This window comes from Nuphar pumila, chromosome 6 (genome assembly GCF_984573655.1).
Source record: "Nuphar pumila chromosome 6, dmNupPumi1.hap1.1, whole genome shotgun sequence".
NCBI classification, from domain to species: Eukaryota; Viridiplantae; Streptophyta; class Magnoliopsida; order Nymphaeales; family Nymphaeaceae; genus Nuphar; species Nuphar pumila.
Window position 1 is genome coordinate 13,893,209 of NC_143254.1, and position 7,076 is coordinate 13,900,284.

The window sequence follows — 7,076 nt, forward strand, 5'->3', positions numbered from 1 at the left end:
GCCGGTCCTTCCTTGGTATTTGCACTCAACTGTGGATCTGGTAAGTATCCCTTCTTAGAGGCAACTCATAAACACCCTTCAACTTCCAGTTTCCACCCAGAGTGGTTTTGTTTGGGAACTGGTAGCTGGAATTAGAATTTATTCATTTTGCAAAAACCTGATCCAACCTTGATGATGGTTGTTTGGAAACTTGCAGCTGGTATGAGAGTTCATGCATTCGGGAAAGGAAGTGAGACCGTCTTCCTTTTGTATTTGCACCAAATCCTATATTTGGCAACTCCCGTTTTTCCAAATGCAAACTCCCTCACTACCATCTTTCAACCAGATTTAACCTCCCCCCCACCCTTTTCCATGGCATGCAAACAGGCCCTTGGTGTAGAATTTAATCCATCCCGGCCCAATTGTATATCGACTCGTACTTTTGAGATAAGTCTTAGATCCTATCATCGGGGCTTGATTACGTCCATCGGGCATCTGGACCAACTCAGATGATGGTTCAGGCCAAGCTTCCAGCTTGGTTGTTGGTTGGGGAAATAATGTATGGGTTTAGTAGTAGAGGTGGATATCCAGGTGCGGAGAGGCATGAACAAGGGATCAGGCCGAGTATTTTGCTAAGTGCTTGGCCCATTGGTTGAAGGGAAGGGGGGATCAGGTGCAACGTGATTGCAGGATTTAAGTGTGCTGCTGCACCTGGGTGAAGGTGGGCTCAATGCGAGGCCACGTGGCAGACCCCCCCAGAACATTTGGCAGCCACGTGGGAAGGTGTTTGCAGCCCTCCAGTGCATGTAGCAGCCCTAACTGGAGGCCCAGTACTTTGCTAAGCTGGCATTCACCAGGGTAAGAGCTAAACCTGCAGCCAAGGTACTGATGGTTCTATTGTATTGCTTGATAAAGAAGATGATCAAGACCGGTGTGTGGGCTGGGGGTATCCTCCAATGGACTCACATAGTTTCAAGATAGATCAATAATCCAAGATGAATCAAGAGTCTCACCTCAATAAGGACTCACTCACCTCATCAATCAAAAAGACTCCAAGAAAAAAAAAAACTTATTCAAATCTTGAAAGTCAAGACCATCCGAATAGAAAAGGTTCAAGAAAGATATTCTGTCTTGTAACCAAATGAGCATTATAAATAAACCTCTTATCTTTCAAGAAAAAACTTTGAACAGAGAGAGGAAGAGAGATTACCATGGAGTTAGGCATGCCTGGTCGAATCATGTAAAACCGTTTGTGCATGTGTTTGAGTTCTTGTGTTTCAGTTTACGTCAGATCTAATCCAACGTCAGATCCATTCTCTAACATCGTAAATGCTGAGATAGTCAACTTCTTGTTGCTTTCCTGGTTGGATCCTCGTCAAGGGCAGGCTTTGTCAGGTGAGTCCTGCTTGTCGGCTATAGCAAACCTAATATGGACTCAGACCTGTTGAATAGGTATTGGGGTTCAAATTTAGTCTACTATGGCCCAATCAGAGGGAGGTGGCCCGGTGTGGCCTGATAACAGCCTGTGGCTGGGCCAGGCCTGAACCATACTCTGTCCTGAGCCCAGGCCAGTTTAATTACAATGGGGCTTGGGCCAGGTTTGTCAGGCTCTACTGAATTTGCAAATTCGTCGGGCTCATTTTAGGCTGGGCGGACCCATAATTAACCGGTTGGGAACATGGTCGGGTATCCACCCATAGAAGTGGAGGGAGGGGAAAAGTAGGAGGGATTCGACTCTTAGGTCCCATTTTGAGCGGGATGCAAGAGTGCCCTGTTTGATGCAAGACTTGGGACCAGCCTCAATTGTCCCTTTGCCAGCGGTCACTTACAGATGGACTGGAAGCATCTCCTCTTTGCTTGATCCTTGAGGCCGGGGATGCACATCCATCCGAGGCTGGATCGAGTGCAATTACATTGCACAAATGCTATGTGCTGCAGCACCTGATCATCCTTCATACGCTGTTATACAGCCTGTCAGGGGCCTAACAGCAGATGGAGGGTGATCAGGTGCAGCGGCAAATTGCATTTTGGCAATGTGATTGCACCTGCTCCCAATTTCATCCTGAGTATCGAACTTGAGAAATCTTTCAACTTGGAGTGCCTTCAGCCAGCCCACTTAGCTAGGTATGCATAGCCTTGCCCCATTTTGTTGTTATAACCACACCAGCATCATCAGTCATCACCATCGCTATGAACATCTCCTGCTTAACAAGAGAAAGATGAATGAACAGAAAACATAAATACATCATTAATCAGTCATGCTGAGGCTGAGGCTGTTATCTTAGCATCTCCTTTTTTTTTTCTTTAACCAGTTATCTTAGTATCACTTACACACAAGCAGAATTCATGAATGGTACTGCATATTTCTCCCTGCTGAGTTCCAATTTATTCGATGTGGATCAGGTCAGAGGATGATAATCCATTAGAGCTGCCTCTTTTATTGCTCATCCTGTGGATGAACGGCTTCTAAACACAGCGTGTTTTGTTTATTCTACTTTGCATACTATAGCATCTAGAGCATCAATGGCTCCAAAAAATGTGAGACCCATCTAAGATACACAGAACCCGATGATGGTGTTTTGATACGCCATTCATCTTGTACATGAACGGTACCAGTGAGAGCTCTGACGGATTACTGTCAGAGCTGCCTCTGACCTGATTTTTTATTCCAACACTGTACCCGTAAGGTGATCATCTGATTCTCGTAACCAACAATGATTAGGATGTCACGATGACACGGCAAAAGGGACACAGTAAACACTGGTTGTAGAATTCTCTATTAAAAATAATATAAAAGGGAACAACAAACAAGAGTAAACCCTATGACAGTGATTACACAGCCAAAAAAATCAGTTTCAAATCTAGTTCAGATAGTGTTATTCTGCTTCTGATCACTGGCATATTTGAATGTCAAACCTTCTTTTTTTGGATTATTCAGATGGTCCCACCTGTGACAACAAACAAGTCTTTATTGGCTTGGGAGGCGAAGATGGGCCCACCTCCCCTACCGTATTATTGATTAGGGGTGATGATGGGACCCCCGGTTCATGACCAATGGAATATCTCTTTGAAGCCATGATCTGCACACAACTGTGGTCCTGCAAATACCAATCTACGTTACTGTTGACATGTCATCCCTTGGGACCTACAAATCTTCTCCGGTTAATTAAGGTGTCCCTTATCTCTTATCTCTGCAGTTCTCAGCGAGTCTCGTATGCGATTTGTCTCTTGTATTCCTTTTTGCTCAATTCTGTAGTGTAGGCCCAACCAGCAGATACTACCTCGTGAAACCATCATGGTTTTGAATGTCCACTTTGTTTTTCCATGTTTTTTCTTCATTTTCCTTGTGCTTAGCCCAAATTTAAAAAAAAACGTGTTCAAGTGTCCCATTTTTCAAACTTTCATGTCGAATATATATATATATATATATATATATATATATATATATATATATATATATATATATATATATAGTGCATGCTAAACACATGAGTTGAGATCTATCATAAAACACTTAAAACCTATGGGGGGCAAAATGAAAAATGGGGCCTAATATGTTCACTTATATATATATATATATATATATATATATATATAAAGAAAACCATACTCTCTTCCATTGGAGAGAGGCGAGATGGAATATCGTGTATTTTCATACTTAGTTAAATATTGAGATTTTTGAAATTTGGTTAAGTATTATAGAAATATAGGTAAAACCATCGATATATATTAGGGTGTGATAATTGAGTCTGGGCTTGGTCCAAGTCTCAGCGATAGGACCTAAATGAGCCAAATAAGATACGATAAAAACTTTTAATTCTAACTTTTAAAATCAAGCAAAAATCGAGCAGAATTCAGGTTAAATTTAGGTAAATTTCAAAGGTAAAATTTGAATTATATATTGTTAGATGTGCCTCAAAATTCTAAGTTCAACGGTATTTACTTTTCTGAATTCAGGCTACGGTTGACCCAAAAATCATATTTTTTCAAAAAAGGCTTGTCTCGATGGGACATGGTTTGGATTGAATGAGACTGGATTCTTCGATCCATATGATCTAAATTAATATGGAGTTCGACCCAGTCCAAGACTCATATTAATTAGGATCTGATGCAGCTTAAAATCCAAATAGATTTTGGATTTGGATTTGAATCTTGGATACAGATTCAGATTTAAAATCCAGATACAATAAAAATAAACCTTTAAATTTAAAATACAGGTTTAAATTAAGTAAACGTAAGGTTTAAAAGACTCTCAGAGGGATAAGGTACCCTCTATTTATTTGAGAATTTAATAAATAATATTAACTATTTTATTATTAAAATAAGTAAATTCTGAAATTTATTGAAAAGAGATAGTTAGCTGATTAGGGTTTTTAGGACCCAATAGCTAATTAGAAAAAAACAAGATAAACAAAAAAAGAAAGTAAAAAAAAAGGAAAGAGGTTTGAAAAAGCCAAACAAAAATCTCATAGGATATGCAAAGAAAGTTGAAGATAGAATCTCATATGAAAACTTTTATATCCAGCCATATTAGAAAACCCTAGAGGCCCTCATTATATAAACTCAAAAAAAGAAAAAAATAAAGAAAGAAAGAAAAGAAAGGAAAAAAGAGAAAGAGAGAGAGAGAGAAGAAAAAAAAATGAGGAGGAGATCTACTCTCTTCTCTGGGCATTTGATGTTTTCCTCCAATCTTTTTGAACTCTAAACAAAGGTATGGGTTCTTTCTTTTGTTTCAAATGGTAAAAAAGACCCTAAATTAGATTTAGGTGATATGTTTAGAGAATCCATAAATTTGATTCGGTTATGCATGTTCAACTTATGAAAAATTGATATATGCATAAAATAAAGGGACAAAAGAACATATTGTACATGTTCTTAACTTTGGATATGTCATGTGTATGGGTGGAGGACAGATCTGTCTGGCAGTACTGATGGACAAATATGGACAGATCTGTCGATATTCACATGGGTGCAGATCTGGTCTAGATCTGCTGGTTTTAAACTGTCATCAAATCATGTTTAAAACTGTCATCAAAACATTTTTTTCCCATGCTATGATTCGGATAAATCTTTTTTGCATTTGAATATATGTTGTCTAAATTTTTATATTGCTGATAACATTTTTCTACCATACCTATGCAAACAGCTGTTTAGTGTGATATAGTTTAAATTGATTTTTTTTCTCTGAGTTGAATTGAAAATCATCATGGGGGACGTTAGGATCAAGAGTATGTATCTATATCTGACTTTTCAGCAAAATGGATATATACATTTGGTCTGGGTTTTATTAAATCAAAAAAAAATTCTGTATAGGCCACTGTTGTCATTAAAATTCTGTTTTCATGTTAGTTTGCATATTCTTGGGATAGTAACTGTTAATGTTAATGATCTAATATCACAAGTTTGTGCCCAATTTTTTTGATGATAAATTGCAAGTATGGGTTGGAAACCTATCTTCCTTTTTAGTCTGTGTTCATATGATTTTTTTTGGGTTTGATAGAGGTATACGTTGGACCTGGCAGAATGGATTTCATGCAAGGCTGATTAATCAGCATTAGAACTCAGGTTGTCCAAGTTTTTGATGGAATTCTGGAATGGAACCAGACCCTGAAAAGTTTTTATTTATCTTGAAAAGAATCAGTAATCTCCCAGTCTATTCACCATTTAAAAATTGTCAAAACGAAGGTGAATTGTGTTAGTCTACCAGTAAATGAACAGAACAAATTTTGTTATTAGTCACAGTTCGGGTGATGCAATCCAAAAATTAAGAGATAATGCTTATGAGCAGCAATAATAAATGGATAATCTAGAGTTGGTGTCCAAATTCCTCTACAGAGGATTGCTGGGACCTTGCAAACCAGCTTGGCCAAGTCCTAGTGGCTTGGTTCTTGGGCTGCCTTATTCCAATTGCCAGTCACAAGATTTAATGCATTTGCAGAAGGAGAAGAAATATACCTGACGATAAAATTCAAAAGATAAAACATGAATATTATCTGTCTGATGGTGAAAGTGTCTAAAAGATGAGAACTCATATTCATTAATACACATAAAGCCACCTGAAAGACTAAAAACATGAGCTCAATTGCAAGTATAAATTGTAGGCACAAGTAGCCTACATCAAATGAAACATGTTCGGGTGGTCTGGTTATATCATGCAGCTGTTGTATTTCTATTGTTGTACCATATCCCCTTTAGCAATATTCATAAACTCCATAAGAATGGCTGAATCTTGTATCCACAACGATATCTATGTGACAACTGTTCAAATGAGTCAACCATGGCTTAATCTGGATTAGGATGAACCCAACAGATGTAGGCTGGTCTGAATTTTCTTGTAGCAACCCTATGATTAGGATTTATTGGTTACTGCAGTTACCTTTAAGTTCTAAGTGTTTTTCTAAAACTAAGTACCATTGAAATGTTTCCTTGATTCAAATGAACTTGGTTTGGATTTTAAACAAAACCTGGGCAAATGTTAAATTTCTGTCAAGCCCCAACTGATTATATTGGCTGAGCAATGTTATATCTTGCTAAGCCATAGCTGACCTGCAGTTTGGCTGCGCAGATTCACACCCTACTGTACCCAACCGATTGCATTGGTTGGGCAACTTTCAAAAAAAAAAAAAGAGAATATGTGTTCTCATGTCCTAATCCTTCAAAAAAGTGTGTATTGTGTTTGTATTGAATTAGTCCATGTACTTGTTCATGTGACACGGGCTGAACAAAACCTTGCATTCCTATTGGTTATGATGGTCAAAGGAATATCCTTAATATGTGTAATTAGATGCTCTACAAGATAATCATAAACTCTTAGTTCCGTCAATCCATGCTCGAGGTGAGTAGGAAAATTGTCAATTTTCAAGGTTGGTAATTTTCCTGTGATTTGTCTAGTCTTGACTCTCATAAAAGTTTTCTGAGTCCAAAATTGTGAGCATATGCATGTAAACTAGAGAGTACAAACAAGAGATACTGTTGCTATTTGAAGAGTGCCACTACTTGAAGAGTTATACTGTTGCTATTGCAACCAAAGGGGTCTTCACTTGTTTGGTAGGAGTCTACTTTGCATGCTCATCATGTTAATGTAATTGAATCTTCTT